The 24,509-nt window shown below is 36.8% G+C and overlaps 1 protein-coding gene across 1 annotated transcript in view; it reads left to right on the forward strand.

Moving 5' to 3' along the window:
- Positions 1–349: 349 nt before the first annotated feature.
- Positions 350–24,509, forward strand: part of TFPI (tissue factor pathway inhibitor) — a 74,194-nt gene continuing 50,034 nt past the window's right edge. The window contains exons 1-3 of the mRNA XM_040561094.1: positions 350–580; positions 831–967; positions 12,009–12,117. The gene's annotated coding sequence lies outside the window, so the exon portion shown is untranslated. The remainder of the gene's footprint in view (positions 581–830; positions 968–12,008; positions 12,118–24,509) is intronic.

Here is a 24,509-nt window from a genome sequence, read left to right on the forward strand (position 1 = left end):
ATTTCATCCTTTCGTCCAGCCTACATCTAAGCTGGAGTTGATGTTTCTGTGAACAGGGAGGTTTTGCCCCTTGAGCTGTGGCCATTTCCCTGCCCCCTCGGGGAGAGACACTCCCAGCCTTTGGGGGAAGGTTGGCCATCAGCAGCCCCCTTGCTCTCAGACCGCACGGCCACGTCTAGTGTAACTAACACTTGCTGCTTTCGTCACGTCGGTCACGATAGCTTTTTGCTGACCTTCGCTTCAGTACAAGCTTCGTGGCTTTGCCTACACTGCGCCGGGTCCCTCGGAGGGGACTCGCCGTGCTGAGGGAGGCGGGTTGTGGCGTCGCCGTTAGGCACCGGCACGGGGGGGGTGGCGAGGAGGCTGAGAGCGCTGCCCCTTCGCGCCCGAAAGAACTCCGTACGGTCTGTACGGTAACGGGAGAGCGACCGTTGGTCCCTGCGCGCGGCGGGCGGCTGTAAGACGAGGCGGGCGCCCGCCGCCACCCCGCTCTGTGAGGGGCCGTTCCAACGGGCGTCCTCGTGGCCCGCCTGGGTGCGAGTAGCTTCTGAGAGACTTTGGGAGAAGCCGCATTTAGCTTGTGAGGAGAACGTTTGTTCTGTGGTGTTCGTTTTCGATTTTTTTTTTTTTTTTGTCTAGCTTAAAAAACTCTGGTTGTTTTCAACTTGGTAGCCTTCCCTTCTGGTTAACGTTGTGTTGTTGGAGGAGTGAGCAATTTACCAGTAGCATAGGCATATTGTCAAGCTTTTACTGTGTGGGCCAAAAAAATGAGTATTACACTTATATATTTAAAGATATTTAAATGCATTGTTTTTACTATTCCCTTATAGATTAACACCAGATGCGCAGTCCTTCCCATCACCCAACACACGCAGGTGGAGCAGCGTTGGTCTGAAATGCTGGAGCAGTCATGCCTGGTGGGCAGGTGGAAACAGCAGAAGCTGTGTGTGCTGTGCTTGGCTTTCAGGTCAGGTTGGCATAGAAATGGGATCTTCCTGAAAAATGGGAAATACAAGGGCAAATTTAGTGCTTTTCACAATGCCAGACTTTTTGTTATCTGTGTTCAATGGCTTAACTAAACTGATAAGGGTAGCAAGTAAACAAGTTTCTAAGTAATTCAGAGATGTAGTTTAAGCTGTTTTCTCACAGGAAACCAAAATTCTATAACACTGGGAAAAAGTTGTGAATGAACTGATTACAGAAACAAATTATCTAATACTTTGTACATCTTTGAAGCTATTAAGAAAAGCGCTAAAGGTGGTGCGAAAGGGGATGATTTCATTAGTGGGTGTAAGCAGTAGCTGCAGTACTAAAAAGTGCTCTTTAATATTCCTATTTGAATGTATGTACAGCGGAAGAGATAAAGAATGGCAAAGGTCAAACAGCTCTGCTCTGTACCCTTCTAGATATCACAGTATGTTGCGAATAAATTTGACTAGCAGCATCTGTTCGGCATGTATGTAAACTGCCAAATAAATTCCTTGAAGATGAGGAAAAAATGCTTCAACTTCCACCGGCTCTGCTTTGAGCATGTAAACACCTTTATAGATTTAATGAATTAGTGGGGGAAAAGGATTTAAAAAAAAACACAAAACAATAGTAATAAAAATGAATATTGAAACAGTTTTAAATACACTGTCAGGAGTACTTTTGGAGTATAAATTAACTTCTGCGTTGGTGAGCACAGTGCTACAATAGTCAGACCTCAGTCTGGGTTAATGGCAAATGAGAGAAGGGGTGAAAAATTGAGTTATATCATCAGCTACAACTTAATACTTTACCTTATAAAACAGTTTTTCCTTCTCTAGCTTCGTAAGACTAGATGTGAAAGGTAAGTACGTGAAACAAAACTGTGTATGGATACGGTTCGTTGTTAGAATGAATTAGTAGACCCAGAGGACTCACTAGTTCCAAGACAGGTAGTAAAACTATCTGTGGAATGTTGGCAACTGTAATAAGGCTCAAGATTATCTTCTGTGGCAATAGTGGGTCCAAAGGCAGTACAAAATACCCCTCTCTTCCAGGCTAGCCTGTGAAAGTGACAGTGTCTAAACTTTTTCTTGTGTCTTGTAGTTACTTATGATCAAAAGACATTAAAAAAAAAAAAACAAAGATGGAAAAACTGCTACAAGCTTTCTCCAAATGGTATGATTGGATTAGATAATGACGCTTAACAGATTTCCAGTGTATTCTGCTGGACAGTGTTATTTAAAGGATAAAGGTTGCATAGTAGCTGTTCCTTTGTCTTTCCCTACCTCTACAGGAAGGGAACAGACATCAGAAACAATAGGTATCTCTTCTTCCACTATTTTTTTTTTTTAATTAAAAAGACAAAGAAAAAAACACATACCAATAAGTAAGTATTGGCCTATTGCTTCTGACAAACAATGGCTCTATGGACTGACCGCTTTTTTCCCTCTCTCTTTATGGAGTTGTCTTAAATTTTGACTAAAGCTTTGCAAGTTTAGGTATCACGGCTTGTTTTCTCTAAAATGGTTTCAGACTCCAAACTTTATTCTGAGACTAGCATGTTAGGTAGAATAAAATTCTCACAACATATACCTGAATTAATAAATTCAATTTTTACACTTGGTAAAATAATTCTGTATTGAACAGAATAATTCTGTACTGAACCATGTTGGTTCTGTGGTTGGTAGAAAAGTTAAACTTTGTAGAGGATGGATTTTTTTCAAGTCTTCAGTCTTGAAAATTAGGCATTACTTTTCTTATAGTTTCTTTGGTTTTCCACAACTTAAGTAGTAAGACTGTAACTGCAAAATACATGTCTGTCACATGTATCCCTTTGTACATGCTATGAATAATACCATCAATCAATCTGAAATTTGAAAAAATAAAATAAATGCATGCCATTAAACCTTATGGAGCACCACCCCACTATCAGAGGCAACCTATATACCTTCCTACAGAGAACTGCAGTTACTTCGAAGTAACTTCCAGTTAATTACATAAGTGGCTATTTATATGAACACCTGGTAAGGTAGTATATTAGCAGAGAGCAACCAGCAGCACTTAGTGCTTTTCAACTAGTGGGTATTTCAACAAATTACTGGCAGAACTCTAGAGGATCAGTGATTACTCACTGAGTTTAGCAGACAAAAAGGGTTAGGGTGGGCATTAAGTAGATTGCTGTCAGCTTTGCAATCAGTGAATTGTTAACTTTTGTCTTTGCATTGCTGTAGGAAGCCATGTTTATGCTTGTTTTCAACTGCAAATAGCTGTATAAAGCAAGTATTTTCTTCAGTGCCTTTCAAAAGTTTTTATAGTGGTAGATGAGGATTTGCAAGGTTGAGAATTAAGTGTTAACCACAGATAATGAAAGAACTGAAATGTGCTATGAAATAGGGAAACTGAAGAAGTTGCTGTTGCGGTGAAGCCAAAGTCACCAAAAGGCAAGAGTCCATTCTCTCCTTCTCCTTCCTTTCCTTGCACATCCATATGGATACGTAATCACCTCTCCTTTCCTTGAACAAACTTGTGGATTCCTTTGCTGAACATTAGTGAATTGAGTGAGAAGGCCAAAGAAGCAGCTGAGCTGGTGTGACAGAAAGATGTGATGGCTGGGAACAAAAGAAGAAAGGTAGGAGGCAGGCAGAGAGCAGGTCATTCATCTTCTGGAGATAGAGGGCATTTAGACTGAAACATGCATCTTAGCTGTGAAATGTGACATTCCCTAAAAAAAAAAGTTATATATATATATATATATAATAATAATAGTAATAAAAACTGTCAGGGAGCAGAAAAGGCAGGTTGTTTCATCAGAGAGGTTGTTTCAGGCAGGCAGGAGCAGTCCCACTGGGTACAAAGGGTACAGTCCCACAGTATGAGTGAGGCAAGGACAGAGGTCCTGGGGATGGCACCCAGGGGTGGTTAAGGATCCATATACACAGGCAAGTTTTTCATGATAAGGCAGGTCTTAGATCAACCTGGGGAGTGAGCAAGACAGGGTTGGGATTAGGTCTAGAGAGAGTAACCGGGGTCAGACACAGCCCAGGGGTCACAAGACAAGTTCCGCAATGATGGGGTGGATTTTAGGTCAAGGCAAGTCAGTCTGTCGGCCAGGGTCTGGAGCAATGGCTTGACACAGGCATGGCTGTAACACTGCTGCAGTGCTGGTTTCCCAGCACCAATGTCTAGTTGGTCCTAAGAAGCTTTGAAACCGTGTCAACAGAGCTGTGATCTTGATTTTGTTTTTCACCATGTGAGATAGGCAAGAGCCGAAGGCTAGATTCGGACCGATAGCATACATATATGCATATACTGTATAGCATACAGTAGGAATAAATTTTTTTTTTCAATTCTCTTCAGTGCCAAGCAGCTTCAGGGGACATTGAAAAAGAAGGTAGTGAATGAAGTATTGTATCTGAGCTGTCTTGCAGTGAGAACTTGACAAATTAGAACACTAGTTCTTCTATAATTGGAAAAACAGTGGGAGATTAGATAAATTTCCTCTTCAGTGCTGATGACTCAAATCTGGTTGTAGTTATTTTCTTGTTTCTCCTTAACTGCTCAGATGAATAGCTATATATTCTCCAGATGTTTTCTCCCCCCCCCATATACATAGAAAAATGCAAAAAAGGGACTCCCTGTCAAAGATAAGTAGGACACATAGAATGGGCCGAATGAGGAGTAGTCAGTCATATGAGGTGTGATATTTGAAAGGGGAGTCAAGTCAGAAAAAGGATGATTTATAGACAGTTAAGTAAGACAGTTATGAGGTTAACTTAGCTTCCTCTGAGTCTCTGAAAATGTGTTTTTGAACCCTGGGAGATACATAGCTCTGGCAGATTACTGGAAACACACTAATGTGTGGTGTTTGTCTTGGCCACTTAAATAGTTCATGAAACCAAATAGGCTTTTTTGTAGATATTATACTAAAACAGGGCCAGTTTTTGCATTAGACTTAAGGCATATTTGGAACATGTAGCTGTCAGTTTAGAGTTGTCTTATATGTCAAAATGATAAAATGCATTATTGAACCACATTTCCAACCTGTGTAAATAAACATTGGTTTTCATTAATTTCTGTCCTAATAAAGGAGCCAGACACGTTTATGCTGAAGTTGGTGACATTTTCGTACAGCTGTCTTATGGATAGCCAAACTTGCCTTTTTTTCTACACTGTTAAAATATGCTATTTAAATATACCTAAAATTACAGGGAGAAAAGGTGGTAATATGGGAAATATGACCTAAATTCAGGTTGATGCAAGTAGAGATAAAGCTGCACAAACTACAGTAATGTTTCCTAGCTCTTGAGGGGTTCTCACCATTCAATTGCAAAATTGCTGCGTTCTACAGCTCTCCAAAAACTGTACATATAGAGTTCTATACCCTATGCAAGTAGTGTATGACAATACCGACCACTGTGTGGGTAATGTATTAAACCTCTAAAATGAGAAACCTGGAAAGTTACTGAACATAAAATGAAATGGTCATTATGAAGCTTTTAGTATATGTGAAATAGATACACAGAAATTCAATAAATGCAAATACTTCTTTTATGGAAATGCTTAATATGTGTGTGCAAAATTTCTCATCTTGTAGATGAGATTTATGTGAACAAATGGTAAGTCATTCACTGGAATATTTCTCCCATGTCAGTCATAGTAATATTCCAAATTGTAGAGCTTTTTGAGTCATTGAGGCTTGGAATTGACTTTTAGGTTTTGGTTTTGTTCTGATTTTAGTGAAAATATTCAGTTGTGAGCTTTATATATAAAACAGGTCATTACGAATGTCTACTGTTCTGATGCATCGCTGTCTGCATGTGGAATGATAGATCCATTCCACAGCATACATTAGTAATGCTTGTGTACAACCTGAGTTTAAGTCCTGTCCCAAGAACTTCAGTTAATCAAAATGTTGCCAAATAATGCTTCTCTATTTAATCTGATGATACATTTGCGGTACCTTTGACACTCCCTGTATAATCAAACTAATAAAGGCATAATTAAGAACAATTATATACATTAACTAACACGCGTCTGATTAGTGCTACCTACTCTGTGTTGTTAGAACAATAGTGTACTTAGAACTGTTTTTGCTACAAGGAAGTCCATGTTTTTGCAGCTTTAAGCTGTCTAAGTTTTAGGCTTGCCTCTGGCTTTATAGAAGTTTGTCTAGGTACAATCAGTTGTTAGTCAGCTTTACCTCTTTTCTCTTGTTTTTCCTCAAGCACTTGTCTCAGCTGCTACCAATCTGTAATCTTTTTGCCATTGAAATGTGACACCAGGTTCAGGGAAACATTAGGGAATGCATTTGTGTAGGGAAAAAGGAACAAGTTATCATTAGTTTATATTACCTTTAAGCCTTGCATCTCCTGCTGTGGATATGCTAAAAAAGTCAAGGAAGGAACTTGCTCTGTATGTGCATGGGAAGAAATTCCACAATAGGATTCTTGCAGTTCACTTAATGTGAGGAAACTCCATTCTCAGGGGAAGAAGTGAATATTCAGTATTCCCTCTAATACAAAATGATTTATAAAGAGAAGTGGGTGAATATAACTGATAATTTGCCAAAGGATGTGGCTGAGTTGTTCATCCTGTGCAGGTTTTCTACTTATGTGCAGTACAATGACCTTTCCAAATTTAATAATACTCGCTTACTTTTTTATTTGAAAATTAGGCCTGGAGTTTGTCCCCTCATGTTTGTAGCAAGAGGCTGCATTAGCTCTGAAACCGTGGCCTGGTCTCTCTGGAATTCCAATTTCATTTTAAACCTGTCTTAATATGCTATCTTACTACATTTTCATCGTGTTACATTCTATTTAAACTTTCATGCTAGATGTAAGGAGGAGATTAACATCTAGGATTTGGTGGTGGAGCGGAAAAAGAAACCATGGTTTATTTTTATGTCAAAAGGACTTGCTGAGTGAAAGAGTGGTATATACCCTGGAGAAAAACTCCAGTGCAAAGTCATCCTTTTTGTATGAGTTCTACTCTTTTCTGCAAGTAACTAAATTTATCAATTGAAGGAAAGCTTAAAAAAAAATCCTCTTCTTTTAAGAAACACAAATATCAGTCATTATTTCTTTCTCTTCTTAACTGAGTGCTAAATGTAGTTTTTTGCATTTCTTGCCCTGGGTTTTTGATGCATTGGTGGAAGGTAAATCTGCGGCTTGTGGTTTGTTGCAGGAGGAGGTGAAGGCAGCTTGGTGTTCTGAATGCTTTGACTTTGGTTCTGTGCCTACTTTTCAAATGTGAGGATTCAAGGACCCAGGGGTCCCTTCCTCTTTGTGTCTTATGTTGTATTTTCATGATACATGTAAAACCTTGTTCATGAGTATGCACATAGTATATATGCATATAATAAATCCACCAACATTATAAGCATTTTATTATTTACAAATTCTTGCTAACAAACTCTTCCCTACTTAAATTAACAAAATTCCTAGCGCTATTAATAAAAGGTGTTTATTTTCTTCCTCTAACTTGTTTTCTTGTTGCATAGAGCTTGGAAATTACGTGTAAAGTGTTAGCATTACAGGAAATGGCTCAAACTATGACTTTTACCATGAAGTATGTTCATAACTGCAAACACTTCAGAATTGCTTTCTATAAATAATCAGTGGTGTAGAAATGTGTTTTTTTTCTTTTTTTTTTTTTCTTTGAAACCAGAAAGTAAGGACTCATCTGCTGTTGATTATCATGCTACCACATGTTAATTATGCCTGGCAAAAGGTTTTGTTGTTTTCCATTATATGTTTGCAGAGAAGCTAGTTAGTCCTGCTTCTTTTCAGTGAACTGGGCTGATGTCCCAGAGAGCTATTTTTAGTAACTGCATTGCCATAGTTTATACCAAATGGTGAAATTTATAATTATCAGGATGAAATGTGCAACCTGAAAAGGAAGTTCTTGGGGAAACATGTTTGTGTTCAGTTCGTTCTGTACTTATGCCATATTCATGACAGCTAGGTTTTTCAGTTTATTTATTCATTTGTTTATTTTGTTATTGAGCTCTTAAAACAATTAAAAAATAAGCTGATGTTTTGCACCTTAAGTTGTGGAAACAGGGCTATAAGACATGGCCATGTAAGAAAATTAACTGTAGTAAGTGCCTGAGAAGAACACCGAAACTGAACTTGAATTTGAATTCTGATTCAGCTGTATGTCACTGAAGCAGATCTCCTTAACCAGTAGGGCATCTGTCTTCCTGGGTAGCTTTGTTACAGATTTATTTTGTGATTGTTACTTCTTAAAGTTACAATTGTATTTCAGCACCACCTGTAGGTATTGAAAGGAAATATATTAAAATCTGTGGCCAGGATTAACAAATAGATCCCATATTTATGGAAAATGAAACTATTTTTGATGAACCTACAGCTACTGCTACAAATAGATATTTTCAATTTTCATTTGTAAGTCACATAAACTGTTATAGTACTGTGTTTTAGTGAGCAAATATTTAGCATGAAATCGTACCACCAGAGAGCATGACAGAAATGTTTAATGAGATGGAATTTTCAAAAATAGAGTAATTTTTGCAAGTTTTTCCCCTTTCTATGTAACCAGAGGGCTGGGAGGCAAATAGAAGATATTCCACAGTGGAAACATCTTTTTCTTTTCATAGGCGGATATTATATAGTTTTGGAAGCATGTTTTTGATTATTAAAAACACAATTGCTTATGCAAATGTGGCTGATAGTTCAAAGTACCTAGTACACTTTTGGGCCAGTCTCATGTTTACATTGAGTGGTTCCTATGTTGGCATTTGGCAAGAGCAGTGCAATAATTGCTGTTTTAACTGAGTAACATCTGAGAACTAAGGTTGCTTAGGACTTCAAGAGAATGTCTATTCAAAGAACCCATGAATTTGGTACTTTTTGAGAAACTACATACTAATATGTTAGTGCTTAGAAATTTTTATTTTAAGATTTTATGCATTGCCTGGAATTTATATATAGTTGAATCAAGTTTTGATTTACTGTTTTTTAATCATATGTCAAAATGATATTTTGGGTAAGCCATACAAAATGCATACCAAAGCCTTAAAATACATTACTAGATCTGAGGTAAAAACAATTCAACTGAATATTGGGCTTTCTAGCTTGTGTTTGTGAATGAGAAATTATTATTGACCAGATTTTTCTACAGATCTGAACAGAGAATACAGCCATCAACTTGTCATCCCTTATTCTGTTCTGCAAGTTCATTGTCTGCTTAACAACACACAAAGAATTGAGCAAATTACGAATTGAGCAAATTACTTTTTTTTTTTTTTCCCCTCTGGACAGATATTATTAGTAGCAGAGGTCACTCAATATGAGGAAAAAATAAATAAATAAAAATAAAACACCTGAAAACAAATCAAGAAAAGACCTCCCAGTCTGCATATTGCACTTCTTATCAAACTGCTTTGAAGACAAAGTCACTATCTTATGTTCCTAATTTAATGGCATGCATGTTTGTTATTGTGCTTAAAATGAAAACAAAGAACATTTAGAAGTGGACCAGTGGTGTTGGACAGTTCATTACATGGAATGTGAATGTGGAAAGTAAAAGAACAGGTTGCTGACATACTCAAAACTGGAGAGTCCTACTGTCTTAAGGTGAACTTTTGTTTCTCAACTATTTCAATTATGAGCCTACTACTGTACTTGAAGCAAATATAAGAGATCTGTTATAACAAACTAAAATTGGAGTCTTCCTCAAGACCTTGCGTTGTCTCCTCTATAAGACTTGTACTGCACGTGGGGGAAAATCCAAGTGTTCAGTACGTTTTTCCATAGTTGTCCAAATGCTGTGTACAGTTGGCCATAGGCTGATATTTAATTCTTGGTAAAAATTTTAGTAATTGTATCTCTTTCCAAAATTTTCATTTCTTCATTGATTAACCTGTCTGAAGCATAGCTCTTAATTTAAACCTAAGATTTCAACTGTAATTTGTATTTTGGTCTCATGAGAGACAAATAGCAATAAAAAGCTATTTAATAATTCCTTTCTCCACCTCATCATGTCCATCATGTGCATGACATAGTACAGACTGGATGAAGGGACAGGAAAGCATTGGGAATATTTCATTCCTTTCTAATACAATCATGTGTCACTGGGTGCTCTCTGAAAGGCAAGTAACAAATTGATACATCTCATCTGGCTTTTCTGAGTCTATGCTTCTGGCATTTGTAGTTACTGCTCTAGTCTAGGATTGGAAGAGTTGAAAGGGCAGCTTGCTGTAACCTTTAAACAAGACATGAGCTACAGCTGATGAGGCTTAAGTGCTCTGAATCTTTAGAAAGTGCAGCTAAGTGGATTTGACTTAACCTTGGTTCATACTGCACACCTTGTACTTGGCTAGGTAATGCATGAAGGAGTACTGCAAAGTTGTTTTTTCTTACTAGCATGGTATATTATTCCCATGCATTAGGAGCATGCTTTTGTTCTAATTCTGTGTGGACAATATGGAAAAACATAACAGACTAGCTGCGGTACCACTTGATTCAAGCAATAATTAAGAATTACTTCTTTCATCATCTGCAATACTTCCACATATTCTGTTATTCCTTGCTGAATATCTGTGTTGACAAGTATTGATCAAAAGTAATTTTTTTTTAATCAACTATGTAATAAGAATGGTGTACCTTAAGAAAATGAAAAGAGAATTTCATTTCTTTTCCTCTCATTTCTTTAAGATAATAATCAATATATAAATTGAATATGGGAATGAGTTCAAAAGGAAAAAGATTTTTGTGTGTGTTTTTTGTTGTTTTTGTTGTTTGTTCTTAACTTAGCTACTGAGTAAGCTTTCACCTTATGGAAATTGCTTTGTATTCAGAAAAATACATGAGGCTTCCAGGCGTGGGCAATACATTACCCTTTTTCACTCACAAAAATACCATGTGACAAGTTGTGTGTCTTAAATGACTGAGCCAGTTAAGCAGACTAGTGCTTAACTCAAGGTAGTAAGTATTGTAACTCAAGCGAAATAACTCATCATTATTTTTTTTGTTTGTTTTTGTTTTTTGTTTTTTTTTCATTTGCCTACATGTATATATATCAGAAACGGGAGGCCTGTAGCCCACCTGGCTATAAGCACGATTAGCTTTAGTGGCACGATTAGCTTTAGGAATATCCTGTATGTTATCTTCTCCAGTAGGAGAAACTTGGACCACATAAAAGCTGTGATAAGGGAAGAGATATAAAAAGTTGTTATGCAGATATAGGAGGCAGTGTCAGAAACTGCTGAACTTGAGCTGAAATGTAGGAAATAGATGCTGTGAGTCCTCAGGTTGCTTAAAGCAGCTCCATTCCACATTCACCTGAACCCACTTGCATTTGTGACACAACAGATAACCATGCCAGACAGGGCTTGAAGGAGACAGGGCTTTCCTGTTCTTCAATATCTGTAGTAACTCCTATTCTTGCCCATTCTGAGGCTCTTAAATTTGTCTTTTCTTATCCTAACCTTAGTCCAAAGCAGACAGGACTTCTTGTTGCAAAATGATTCTTAGTTCTTTAGAGATCTGCACTGGCCCTGAGCTTCTGTTTCAGTTCATTTAGCAATCGCAGTCTTTTCTTTGCTATTATTCATCTCATGTATCTTTCTGTCATGCATAAGGTACTCTGTGATAGTTTCTTGTAACAGAAGCCAGTCTTTTGCCACAAGATGGCTCAGCAGGTATTGGTCTTGCTAGCCCTATTTGCTTTGACCATTGCTATTCTTCCCATCTCTATAGTTATACCTGCACTGCTCCATTTCCATTCTCCAGTAAATTCACTCAGAAGGCTGCTTGATTGTCACTAAACATAATGTTAAAGGAAGATAAAGCTTTAAGTATTCAACTCTCTTGTTATATCTTCATACACCAAGTATGATATATACCAGAGAGCAATAATTTTCTACTTCTGACAACAAATGTATTCCTTTGAAATAATGAAGTGTTTATTTGAAAGAAAGAATTTTCTATTTTGTGTTATGTAGGGAGCAACACTTTACAGACACTTGCTGAATTAGTGAGCTGTTTCCCACTTCATGATTTTTATTTTTTTTACAGGATTTCAGAAGTTCGTACTGCTGTGGCAGGTGAAACCCCAGACCTCTCATGTTGATGCTGATACTATGTTTTGAAGATAGAATAAATGGATGAAATGTCAAGCAGACTAGTAAGTGGAGCATTTGCCTGAGACCATTTTCTCCCTTTACTTAAGGACCCAATTGCTAAGATACTGGCACTTCTGGCATCTGTCTTTACTTTCTGGCTTTCTGCATAGATTTGGTTATTGCATTCTATTGGTATATTGCCAAGAAAAGGTTAAGTATTAATAGTCTAACATTTCTGACTGAAAACTGTTTCTTGGTAGATAACATCCATTTCTAAAACATATCCATGTTTAAAGAATGTTTTCCTTACCATATCCATATCTGGTGATGATTTAGGTAGTCATTAATCTGTATGTAGTACATGATTTAGTAGTCTTGCAGGGAGAGAATTTAAGGTTAAAGAGAGAGAACTTTTTTCCAAGAACAACATTAATAACGCTATGGTACAGAGCAACTGTATAGAGCTTTTATCTTTCTCTTTCACATTGTTTCTAAGTTTTTTTAAGAGCTTTATTTCCTTTTTGTGTTTTCTTGAACTGTATGAGTACTGAGGTATACTGTAATGTCTGAAGTAAGAATAAGAATGTTTACAAAACATAGCATCAGTATCTTCTAATATAGTAATCTTATAACTTAAGATTTGTACTGAGAAATCTATAACCACTATGACTTTGTAATTACTATAGTCGTTTTTTTTCTGTGGTTCTGTGCAATCTGCATCCAATTGAAACTTGCAAAAGGCATTAATCTGTTTTTCTCTTCACTTTCAACAATTGCTTTGTAAAATTACTCTTTAATGTTTTATTCCAATCCAGGTAAAATGTCTGTCAAAAAGGTAGTAGTGAGTCTGTTTTATTGTGCAGGATGTCGGCTGCATCACCCAGTTAATAACAGAGAACAATTCACTCCATCACAGAACTAGCTAAACAACTGTTCTTTAGACATTATTTGGGACTAGACTGAACAGTATTGGTCCTAAATACCTGGTTGAGGCCATAGTGCTACTTGAGCAGTTGACTTCTGAGGGATTTTTACTTTAGCAAAAGTAGAAAATGCAGAAGAAAATCCTAGCTACGTTTTTTTTTTTGTTGGTTGGTTAGTTGGTTGGGTTTTTTTTGTTTGTTTGTTTGTTTTTTTTAGGTAGCACATTTACCTGGCTCTCCCTTCTATTTCTGGTAGAAAATTTTGGAAAATGATTCGGTTTTTGATAGTACTAATAGTAGCAGTCACAATATTCTTGGTAACTTACATTATTAGCTAGTCATTGGCTGGGGAGGAAATGAACAAAAAATGATCAGACATGAAATAGAATTTGTGCTGTAATAACAATCAAAATTATGTTGTCATCTGCAAAGGACTTTGTCCATCTAGAATAGGTGGAGAAGTTTCTTTTAGCTGACTTCATAGCATAGCTACCTTTTTGGGAACCAACAGTAGTGCATTCTTCGGAAAAATAAGATTAATGTGATGAGGAGAATCACAGAATCATCTAGGTTGAAAGAGACCTCCAAGATCACCCAGTCCAACCTCTGACCTAACACTAACAAGTCCTCCACTAAACCATATCACTAAGGGCTACATCTAAACGTCTTTTAAAGACCTCCGGAGATGGTGACTCGACCACTTCCCTGGGCAGCCCATTCCAATGCCTAACAACCCTTTCAGTAAAGAAGTTCTTCCTAATATCCAACCTAAACCTCCCCTGGCGCAACTTTAGCCCATTCCCCCTCATCCTGTCACCAGGCATGTGGGAGAATAGACCAACCCCCACCTCGCTACAGCCTCCTTTAAGGTACCTGTAGAGTGCGATAAGGTCGCCCCTGAGCCTTCTCTTCTCCAGGCTGAACAATCCCAGCTCCCTCAGCCACTCCTCGTAAGACTTGTTCTCCAGACCTCTCACCAGCTTTGTTGTCCTTCTCTGGACTCTCTCGAGCACCTCCATGTCCTTCTTGTAGCGAGGGGCCCAAAACTGAACACAGTACTCGAGGTGCGGCCTCACCAGAGCCGAGTACAGGGGGAGAATCATTTCCCTAGCCCTGCTGGCCATGCTGTTTTTTATGCAAGCCAGGATGCTGTTGGCCTTCTTGGCCACCTGAGCACACTGCTGGCTCATATTCAGCCGACTTATCAACCAATACTTCCAGGTCCTTCTCTGCCAGGCAGCTTTCCAACCACTCATCTCCCAGCCTGTAGCTCTGCTTGGGGTTGTTGCGCCCCAGGTGCAGGACCCGGCACTTGGCCTTGTTGAACTTCATACAGTTGGCCTCGGCCCATTGGTCAACCACAAGATGTATTTGTTAAAGTACATTGGACATTTTTCATGATCTCAAGTTCTTAAATCAAGATTAGATGTGTATCTTAAATATCATACGGCCAGTAACTGAATTTAGTGAAAAGATTAAAAAAAAGCTGTAGTCAGAATTACAGAAAAGGTCAAATTAGATGGTCAACATGGATTCTTTGACATCTATTAGTGAATGAAGCAACCCTGCACATTTCTCCTTGGGGAACTGAAGAGAACATAAAGTTTATAATGCATGGTTCAATTGCAAAGCAGAGGAAATATTCTCTTCAGAATTTAGTCATGTCAGGGGTTTTGGGCAAACAACAGAAGAATACATAAAGCCTTTTAACAGTGGGAGGGCATAGTAGACACCTTGGCTTATAGCCCAGATCTCAGGCTTCATATATGAAAGCTGTACTTTAATGGGGTTTGAGAATTCAGTCTTTTTTCAGATGTGGGTCGAGCAATCCTATTAGCTTCCTTGGTGCACAGCCAGTGTTTCAGTTCTATCACGCAGGAACTGATGGGATTGACGATTGGGCAGATTGCTCTTGGTAGAGACATCTGCTTATGACTACAGGGGCCTTGCCCATCAGCAAGGATAATTCACACAATTCTGTGATGTTTTCACCTCTATTTTGATCATTTTCTTTAACCACAATAGTGATGACAGACATTACAGTATTATTACATACCTCTCTACATATCTGCTGGATAGCAAATTAAGTGACCTCATCAATGACAGCATTGTTTTAGTAAAAGCAATGGCAGTGAAAGTGTGAGATTATCACACTGAGGTTATTCATTTAAAAAAAAAAAAAAAAAAAAAAGAGAGAGAGAGAAGAAAAAAAAAAGGAATAAAACTCCAGGGGGGATTTTTTTCTACTGCCTCCTCATTTTTCATGAGGACAGTTGCTGTTGGCATTTTCTGTGTATTGATGTCATCTATTTGCTTTAAATAACTTTGGGACTTCTGCAGCTTTTTACAGTTTGAATAGCAACTTGGTTTGGTGTTCTGAGTCTTTCACTTTACTGCTGATGCTGGTGAATTGTAAAATGGATGGTGGAAAACATGGAAAAGGATGTAAATACCAAGTATGCTACATCTGACAATATAAGAAGAAAATGCAGAGATTCAGTGTGAAACCGCTGCTCTTATTTGTACTGTTTTTTCTTCAGGCTGGAAGTCTGAAACAGCATAGACTGTTCATCCGGGTTTATTGTTTTGGATTTTGCTCAATACTGTAGAATTTTAACAAGTGAAATGTGTTAATCTGCCTTAAATTCAAGGTTTCAGTGCTGTCAATATGACATGCTCACAGATAGGTATTTGAGGTTATGACTGCCTTTCCTTTTTTCAGAGCTTGTCAGTGGTAGGAGAGGCACAAAACATTTTCTCAGGGCGAAGACTATCTCAGTTGGATCTACTAGTCTCAGGGGTTAAAAAGTTGACTTTTATTAGGAAAATCTAAATAACTTTTACTTTCCTTTTGACACATCACTACTCCATTGCTGAGTTTGGAGAGGTGTTGGAATGAACCAATCTTGTCTGAACAAAAATGGAAAAAGAAATCAGAACAGAGAAAAAACTTCATTCTTTGACTTTAGAAATAGCTGTTTATAAATACAGTCTAGAGGGTACACGTGACGCTAATATTAAACTCACAGTAACATTGAAATCAATTGCTCAGAAATGTAAGGCATACATAGTCTGTAACATTTTATCTGCAGTGTATTTATAGATCATATGTGAAAATTGTAACTACTCATCTGTTTGTATTTTAGAAGAAGGCTCGTGTTACTGTGTGTGTTTTTAAATGTACTTCCGATAATTGATCTGTATCTTGTTTATTGGCTAGCTTTGTAGAATTACAGGATTCTCCATACCCCAAAAGAACAAATTAGGCCTGAGACTAAATTTAAATAAGATAATGTTACTGGTTTTTAGTTCAATACTATCTTTACCACATAGTTTAAATACCAAAATATAGATAGATGTATATTGGGCCAGGTTTTAAGCCTTGCTTTAAAATTACAGCCTTCATTCTTGACCTTGTAAAAATTATTTTGTTGTAAATTAAAATTAGTACCTAACTTCTAAGGTAGTTCAGGTCAATTAAATGTTGAAATTACTTGAAGTGATTGATCTATGAACAGAAAAATAAAGGCCACTTAAAAAAAAAAAAATAGAAAAAGACCCCAATTACCTAATAGTTTATTGCTTTTCCAAGTATCAAGAGCTTTTGTGAGTAATTCAAGCTTATCATTTTGCTCTGGAGTTAATTTCAAAGTCCAGTGACACTGCAGGTAAATTCTGAAGTTAGCAGTGTGAATTGCATTTTAATAAGAAAACTACATGCCAATCTGAAATGCAGGTGAAAAGTCTGCAAGCTGAAAATTTTCAGCTGTGCTATATGAAATAATAATAAGACATTTTACCCAATAAGTTCATTCTGTGGATGTAAGCTGGAAGAAATTCTTTGTTTTTACCATGCTTTTTGTTTCCTAAAGAAGCACCTTTATTCCAGTTCCAAATATTCTAGGCTTGTTATTTATTATGTTATTCATAAGTTTTATGAACATCACATTTGCTCAAGTTTTTGTGTGCTAATTCCGTGACTTTTTGGTGGATTACTGAAATGTAAAAATATGCTTAACTCCCCTCAAAAATAATCTGACTATTAACCCAGTGTTTCCTTACCCCAACGGTTTCAATTTTACTTTTCAGTCTATGGTTAAATGATACTGTTGCTTTCTGTCATTGCATCTGGTGAAGTGTTGGTGTTGCTTTCTGATAAACTGTAGTTAAACTGGTTAAACGTACTATGTTATTAGCTATTCTGAAATTTTCTTATGAGGATCTGGATTTCCATTGGCACTAATTCAACCATATGATATGTTTTTCTAGTGTATTGCCAGCTTTAAGAGAAATTTTGGGGAAGATAAACTGTAACAGACGTTTGCCATCTCTTCATCTTTAACGGATAATAAAAAGAAGAAAAAAGGATTAATTCCTCCCAGTCAAATGCTATAGTCAATAATAAGTAATTGTTAGCACTGTAAAAAGGATTATATCTTTCAATATAAACAAAATGCATGCCAGGTGATATGAGGAAGCATCTCTGCAGAACTTCATGCTTTGTAGTACATGTAGTCGTAGTGCATGTTCTTCCAGCATCATATAACGAGATCATTTATTTTGAGAGATATTTTACTTCTGTGCTATTGTTGTTGTATTTCACTTTATTTGTTGGATAAAAGGGTCTGTTGTGTTATTTGAGCTTCTGTCAGAAAAATGCAGGTTTAGAAATGTATTGAAGAGAGTGGAGAAAGGAAGAAACACAAAAGTAGGTAAGCAGACAAATTATTTCCTGAAATTTAAAGGAAGAATTAGCAGCTATTGCTTTTTTAGGGGATGAGTGCCAATGTCTGACAGAGCTGACATTCCGGCTGAGGGCACATGGCAATGGGGCAGCTAAATGGTCACTCCAGCACCAAGAATAAAAAAGACAATTATTCACCAGCGAGACGATGACACTTTTTAAACTGAAACCAGAAGTATTCCTTTTCATTAAACTCTGGTACCTATTCAGAGCAGATCCTTCTGTGGGTGGAGAAGGAGAGGTCCCACTGGGGAGCCTCTGTAGGATCTGACCTAAGTTATAAACCCTGTACTGTAGTCCAGGAACCTGAGGAAGATGAGTGTTGGAGTCTTGGCCAGAAAGTAGACTGTTCTGCTACTGGTTTGATGCCTCAGTATTACTGAGACTATTAAAATACCAGCTGCTTTGTAGAACTTATGGCTTTTAGGCTACTAGGAGACACAGAAATATTTTAAGATATCGCACTTCCAAATAGCAAGCTGATGCATTGTGTCAGCAGGATTTGTCAGTATCTTCCCATTTCTCAGGCAAGCAATGTTGTTTCTTTATTTGTTGTTTGATCACAGACTTGTTTGTCTATAATTAAGTCTCTTGCAATTTAAACGTTTCTTTCTGGTCATAGTATAAAAATGTTGCTTCACTCATAGCAGACAACGAAACTGCTACAACACTGATTTGAGTAATTGGCTCTCATTAACAGTGACCAGCACCAACCAGTGAGACTTGGCTTCATAAATGTGATGTTTACTGAAGTTCACAGCACACATTTTTAAGAAGTGTGTAAAGGATTCAGCAAAGGGTTAAAGAAAATTAACTTTTAGCTTGGTCATTTGTCAAGAATGTGGTTCTTCATAAATAGCCAGCGATGTGAGCACACAGTTCAGACGTCCTTTGTTTAAAGAAAAAAAGAAAAAGCATTTAGGGAATGTGGGCCTAGTTCTCTGCTGTCTATTGCTGAAATAGAATGCACATATTTGTATAGTCTTGTGGAGTTTGTGGAAATGAACAACTTATTATTCCATTGAAAGAAAATCTGTAAAGCTCTGCTGCAGTTGTCAAGGCCTGTGTTATGAATGTTCCTTTTAGTTTGCTTCAGACCCTTTAGGGCACAAGAGTTACTCAACTCCTTGGCCTTCAGATTGGCCTTTCTCATTAGGCATGCAGAAAGCAGTGCATGGGCTCACCTTCTGCGTGATGGTAGTTGACTTTCTTTGCTGGAGACTGTTTCCATTTATATCACATTTTCTCTGAATAAAATTGCTTATTAATGACTTTAATTTTCATATCACATGCTGTTTGAAAGCCTATGGTGCAATTCTTGCTTTTGAATCCTGTTCATGCAAAGAAGATCCATGATGTACTTTCACAGAATTAAACAATACTGACAGGCTAACTTCTTAATTCCTTTGTTGTTATACTTTACACTTACCCTGATATTAATGCTTATTTTCTTCTCTGATTTTTCTTGCTTATTTTGTCTTGTAAAACTTGGTATTACCAGCTAGGATAGCTTGTTCTCATACTTAAATGACTGTATCTTGCTGAAATCAATCATAGTAATGTTTGGTTATTCAGAAGTCCTGAATTGATTCACAGTTATTAAAAGCCCTTGTATTATCCCTGCAAGGCTTTAATACCTGAACACCAGAGTTCATTGTGGTTTATTGATGTTGCTCATTTTGAAATAGAATTCTAACGTAATGGCATAGTGAATTATCTGTTGCTTAGATACAATGCAGTGTAGTTGTTTTTCTTTTCAGTTACTTATTTTCTCCCGTTTCTTTGATTGGCTGCTAAGGCCTATCTCTTACGGAAGTTTTCTCTGTGTAATATCTTAAGACCTGACTTACTGTCCACCCTTCAAGGAATTTAGATGGTTGTAATTCAGACTTTAAAAAAAATAATAAATAATAAAATCAAAACAAGCCGACCAGCCAAACCACCACCAACAAAAAGTGCCCGTGCAAAGAGAAGGTAAAGACGTAGCCATCAGATAATTTCTTCCTCCATCACATCTTCTCACTTGTCAGAAGTGACTCAGTTCTAGTATGAAGTTAAGCATCCCTTGATATTCTTACTGTTGAAATTACAGTAAAGTTTGTTTATCTGTTGCTTATCCTAGGAAAATAGATCATGTCAAACAAAGGTTGTCTTTTTCTTGATAGACTCTTGATGCTGGAGTATCTCCATGCCAGTGAGGTGGTAAATATTCAGTGTTCCACTTAAACTCCTCTTGTTTTGGAGGAATAGAGATGTTCTCACAAGTAGCCACTGTAACAGTGGAGTTTGTGTGTTTTTTCATATGTGTATTTTACAAAAATAGATGTACTCAGTGAAGAAGTGACTATTTTACAGCGATTGAAAGATACCACACATACAGAATATTTGCTGTGTCACTGTTAAGCAATCTTTTAAAGTAAATCTGAGAAAACAGTTGTTTTTTTTTAATTCTTTTGGAAAATCAAAGTACATCAGAGAACCTCTGCATATATCAGACAGTGAGTAAAATCACAATTACTATTTTCATCCTATTCTGTCTTCAATAACCTACGCTCCTGTTTAACCTTAGATGTATATATTCTAGTAGAGCAGGGCTTCATTTTTCTTATGAGAAAGCTACACTGAGCAGACTGTTTTCAGGTCCATTTTGAAATAAAAGTTTTTTTTTTTTTTTTTTTTCTAGACACTTGCAGACCTTAGCACAAAGGGAAAAAGGTACATCAGCAAGCTAGGAGGAGGGTCCCAGGGTGGTTGTCCTCCATGCTGTGTACTGCAGAGCTGCAGTGCCTTTCTGTGATTTTTCAAGACATGGTTGGTATACACTGATGAAGGAAGAAGTACAATTGTAGGACTTTATTTTTTCTCCCAATAAAAACTACCACCATATTCACAAAGGCTTCTTCAAACTAACTAGCAAGTAACTAAATTCACCACTGTGAAGTCTCATGCTTTTTACCAAAAAGCAGTAATCAATCACCAAGAAATTATTTTACAATTTGGCATTAAGCACATGCCCCTTGATATGCCTGATGCCCAGCCAAGGTATTTCCTCAGTAAATTACTTAATTCATTATTCCATTAATTCAATAAGCAGAAAGAACTGGCAGCCCATTATTCACACAGATAATTGGTTAATCATTTTCCTATTGTCTCTGGTAAGCAAAAGATTGATAGCTGAGAGATTTTGATAAGAAAGTTGAATGTGAATATTCTCTGTAAAAAAATCTAAGGATCTTCTTTTGAGAGTAAATCAACTATATTTAGCAAAAAAAAATTTTTTTGGAAAAAAATACTGTTTACTGGGGACCTAACTTAACACGAACATTTTTATTTCCAAAAATACATAAAAAAAAAAAAAAAAAAACCTCCCTAGGGATTCACCTTTAAATGTCTCTCATGCTTTGGGCAATTGCAACTTTCTGCTTTATTTTTTCCTTCTTTCCAGCTGGCCTACCCACCTGCTTGTAATTTGTGTCCAAAAAGCACAGTTCAAAAACCAGCAAGTTGTTTTAAACAACAGAATGAGTCAGTTCATGATAATGCCTGTGTTCTTCATTATTTCTAAAATTTTGACATAACCTGGAAAAATGCATCCTGACCAGTACCACTGAATGAACTAATGGACTTGATGGTGAAAACCTTATGGTGGAGTAGAAGATAAGGGAATGATTAAATTGTATATGTTTTTGTGCAAATGTTTACAAAATATTTTCCTTATGAATGACTAATTACTCCAAAGGTTGCTTTGTCTTGTTTCTCGTTAAATTCGACCTCATCTTACACACTTTGCACTACACTAACAGAAATGAAGAAAAATCTTGAATTTTAAAAATGCTGTTGCCTGAATGAGCATCATTTTACATAATACAAGGAACAAGTCCTGAAAACTTCATTTTTCTTATCTTACTTTTCAGTATATAAGCCTATTCTGAGTCTGTCTCCTGTTCAAGCTTCTTTTTAATTAAGCATCCACACTCTACATATTTTCTTGTTGGTTCATCAGTAAGGGAATAAAAATGAGATGAAAGTTTGTTATTTGGGACACATGACTAAATCATCCGTCATTATACTTTGTGGAGCAGATAAATGAAGTGGATACAGCAGCAGAGTTACAAGATTCCTACGCTTATGTGCAAATAAAGTTTACTTGGTCCCCTTCTGCAGGACTCATAGAATCATAGGATGGTTTGGTTTGGAGAGGACTTTAAAGTTCATTCAGTTCCAGCCCTCCCCCCACCCCCCCATCATGATCTGATCTGAGTTCAGATCTAATCTGAAGTGTCAGTTGCAAGCTAGACCGTGCTTTTCAGAATGTCGCACATACTGCATGACAAAGCAGCAGTCCAGACAAATAATGTGATTAGGCATTTAGCCTGTGCAAAATCTACAGGCTACTTACAGTCAAACATGAGTTGGTTTTGGTTTGTTTGTTTTTTAATATGCTTCTGAGTAGTAAAATGCAACTCTGCTATCCTTTGCTTTTAGTGTAAAATTGCATCAAGTCATCGGTGCTTATATAACTAATATCATTCATATTTTTAAAGCAATAAAAATGTCATGGAATACTTACTGAGAAGCTCCATTTTACAGTATTGCGTTTGTAATAACAAAGTGTTTGAAATATCGCTCATTGGCAAAATTTTTACAAGTTTTTTGTATAGAATAGTTTGAGTTTGATAGTATTAAATGACTTACAAAAGTTTGCCAGCATTTTTCTTTACTGTTTTTCCTAAGTCATTCAGCTTAAAGAATTTTTTTTTTTATTTTTTTTTTAGTAAGAGATCGCCTATTATTTGCAAAGAAACCATGACTTCAGTGGTATATTGCATATTAAAAACTTTTTTGGTTATCATTAATTGAAATACGCAAGTTACAAAACAATTCAATTAATTGTTTTATTTTTGCTTTGTCATTAGCTGTACTAAGTATTCCTTAATGCATGGCATAAACAGCAGCAGCACAAATACCAGATTAGCGGCAGATACAGTTTTCATTAGCAGTTATTATAGACCCAAATCCAAGTCATTAAATTTTTTTGTTTTTGTTTTGGTCTATTACAATACATGTTCTCTGATCTCTCCCATGTATCTTATACTTATGGGAGGCACAGCAATAGAACAGCTGCTTCTGGCATGTGTGAGGTCAGTGTATGTTTTATTTACACAGTGCCAGTGTGATGGTTTTCCATTAAAACAATGGATTGTAAATCCTCATGAAACACTTGTAGTGTTAAGATAAACTTAATCTTCACAATTGCTTATGTTGTGTATTATCATTGAATGGCAAAACCTGCTCTTAACATATTCTGGTTGTAAATGACAATCACCACCTTACCCAATAGCATTTTTTTTCTTCTTAGGTAATTCTTAAGCAGCTGAAATATCAAAAAAGCAACCAGGTTGCAATAACCTTGATTCAGAGTTCATGTGCATATTCACTTGGCCTCCTGTCCTCCTCGCCTCATGTCACATTTGGAGAAAAGGCATACTCACCATTATCTCAGGGGAAAGAAATCCAGGTTTCCACTAGGATTAAGAATTTGGACTATCCTTGTAAAACTCTAGTTTTTTCTTTGGTCCAACAGAGTGCTCTGGTGGCTGTTGGAAATCTTTCTTCTGCCTAAGTGTAGGTGTTAGGAGGAAATCACTTGTTTGTTTGAATCACTGCAAGTAGTTTGTATCAAGAGCATCCTTGAAACATAGGTGCAATCAATAGCAACTTGCTTTTACAAGCATTATTCCGTGAAATAAATGTATATGCTTACATTAGAATAGTTATCCACTGTATTAGAACAGACTGTGTGTATTATTGTATCTTGGCTTTGGGCAGGTTTTGTTACCTTGTAATGTAAGGAAGCAAAAATTATGACCCCTGTTATCCCTTGTGCTGTAAAGAAATCAAATAAGCTGTCAAGTTTCTGCCAGAATCTAGAGGAGATTTGTATGGTACTGGAAAGAGATTGCAGAGGATCAAAGGGAAATATAGAGTAATTTTTAATCTTCTTTTCCATACGGCACCCAAGCTTTATAAAAAATCCTCCTCCTCTGCATGTTTTCTTAATAAAGTGAACTAATTCAGGGAAGGTGGAGGGAGACTTCAACCCTTGATCCAGCTTCATGATGATGTTTAATGAAAAGATGCATTATCACAAAGCCTCACAAAATAAGCATCGAAAGGAAATCTCATTAGTAAATACCACTTGTAGGTTTGGTTCAGAGAAACATGCAAAAGTATGATGGTGGGTTTTAATTTATACTGTCTTTCATAGTGATTATTAAAAAAACTGTTTATATGAATGAAATATTTCAGTGGGAGTTGTCATTTAAAAATTTGTCCCTCAGCTAACTAGTATTTTACGGAAAAAAAATTTGGATTTTTCCACAGAAACCATACAAATTTCCACATATTGTAAATACAAATTCTGTGAGTACTCTGAACAGCTGTGTTGAATTATGCTGTAGTAAGGAAAGTATGTACTCCTCATGAACAACCTATAAATACTAATTTTTCTGGTTATTGATACAGCATCATTATATTGTCAATCTTCAGTAAATCTTAATCTCAGTTTCCTACCTCCTCCAATATGACTTCTCCTCTGGTAGCACTGGTAGTAAATATTTTGTATGAACTGCCTGGCATTAAATTAATTCATTCCTACTAAAGGACTATTAAGGATGGAGTTTCAGTTGAATCATTCATCTAGTTACCAACCAGTGGAACGTGTCTGAACTTGCTAATGAGACAAAAATGCATTAGTAAGTACAATTTAATGTAGCATCCTGAGAAA

The sequence above is a fragment of the Cygnus olor genome, chromosome 6 (assembly GCF_009769625.2).
Source record: "Cygnus olor isolate bCygOlo1 chromosome 6, bCygOlo1.pri.v2, whole genome shotgun sequence".
Lineage (NCBI taxonomy): Eukaryota > Metazoa > Chordata > Aves > Anseriformes > Anatidae > Cygnus > Cygnus olor.